The sequence below is a fragment of the Schistocerca serialis genome, chromosome 6, assembly GCF_023864345.2.
Source record: "Schistocerca serialis cubense isolate TAMUIC-IGC-003099 chromosome 6, iqSchSeri2.2, whole genome shotgun sequence".
Taxonomy (NCBI): domain Eukaryota; kingdom Metazoa; phylum Arthropoda; class Insecta; order Orthoptera; family Acrididae; genus Schistocerca; species Schistocerca serialis.
In genome coordinates, this window is record NC_064643.1 from 448,952,161 (window position 1) to 448,954,083 (window position 1,923).

Below are 1,923 nucleotides of genomic sequence, written 5' to 3' on the forward strand. Positions count from 1 at the left end.
ACCGTGCTTTTGTTCACTGCCAGATCTCCGTAGACGTTCCAGTAGTGGCTAAAAATATACGCGAGTGTTTTATACATCTATTTTTAACGTATGTTATATAAAAATAAATACATAACATAATGTAATAGAGAGAGCAAGAAGTTGTTAGCAAGCAAGAAAATTGCATTTATGACTTATCGGCTTATGATTGGAGTAGTACAACCGAATCTGAATTTTCAATAACAATAAACACGGCTGAAGGTCAGAGGGAGGGGGCAGGAGGAGGAGATGTGCGGCTGGACATAGAAAGAGGAAAATGAGTGACAGACAGAAATAGGCAGTAGGAGGAGATGAAGAGAGAGAGGCGAGATGCTGAAAACAGAAAAGGGGACAACGTGATGGACAGAGAGACAGAGCGAGTGAGGAGGCAGGAGGAGTTGCAGAGAGCGGGGAGAAGAGAAGACAGACAGAGGGGAAGGAGGAAATCGACAACAACAAAAAAATGTTCAAATGTGTGAGAAATCTTATGGCACTTAACTAATAAGGTCATCAGTCCCTAAGCTTACACATTACTTAACCTAAATTATCCTAAGGACAAACACACACACACCCGTGCCCGATGGAGGACTCGAACCTCCGCCGGGACCAGCCGCACAGTCTATGACTGCAGCGCCCTAGACCGATCGGCTAATCAAGCGCGGCGAAATCGACAGAGAAAGGGTGGAAGAGGAAATTGGCAAACAGAGGGTCGAAGTAAGAGGAAATAGTCAAAGAAAGGGGGAAGGAGATGGACAGAGACACTTAGAAGAAGGAGATTAGGGCATAACTTATATCCAATTCCGATACATATTAGAAACGTGTGCTTTCATTTTTCTTTGTTTTCCATTTAACCACGCTGCGCCACAGCAATGCGTGGCACAGAGCAGGTAGCAGAATAACACAAGATTAGCAACTTGCTTTATGTGTTGCGAAAGGTGAATTTTAAATCCAGTTGAACTCAACCTCAAGCAACGAGGAACTTTTGACAATTTTTGATTTAACAATTTTGGTGAACATGTGCTTTAGCAAATCCATTAGAAGGTCTAGTAAAAAGTGAAGAAGTCTGAATGGCGACATTCAATTTATCAAATACAGGAATAAACACTTGGAGGATTTTGAAAAAGGCCTTGTTCAAGTTTGAAGACAGGAATACGAACAATTTTTCCTCACATGTTGTAGCAGAAGTCTTACTTTTTAGGATGGGTTTCAAAAATGGTTCAAATGGCTCTGAGCACTATGGGACTCAACTGCTGAGGTCATTAGTCCCCTAGAACTTAGAACTAGTTAAACCTAACTAACCTAAGGACATCACAAACATCCATGCCCGAGGCAGGATTCGAACCTGCGACCGTAGCGGTCTTGCGGTTCCAGACTGCAGCGCCTTTAACCGCACGGCCACTTCGGCCGGCTACGATGGGTTTCTCGCATTTGGAAGAATATGCTATTCTTTTAGGGGCATGTGTAGTAGCAGAACCAAGAATTCTCTATTCTAATACTTCGCATTCGGAACGACGGTTCAAACCCCGCGTCCAGCTATCCTGATTTAGCTTTTCCGTGATTTCCCTAAATTGCATCACGCAAATGCCGGGATGGTTCCTTCGAAAAGGCATGGCCGACTTCCTTTCCATCCTTCCCTAATCCGATGGGACCGATGATCTCGTTGTTTGGTCCCCTGCCCCCAAATCAACGGACCAACAATTCTTCTGTTACTCTTTGGATCCGTTTCGGTCAACTCTAGGTATTATGAAAGATGTCAAGCTCGTCGAAATATTTTGTGTACATAATATTACTTCCTCCATAAAGAAAGAAAGACGCGATGTTTAAAGCTTTCCCGGCGTACTGATTGCTCCATAAAAACACGGGAGAACTGCCGGATGTCAGTAACGTCCTGCCACGACGTGGCAG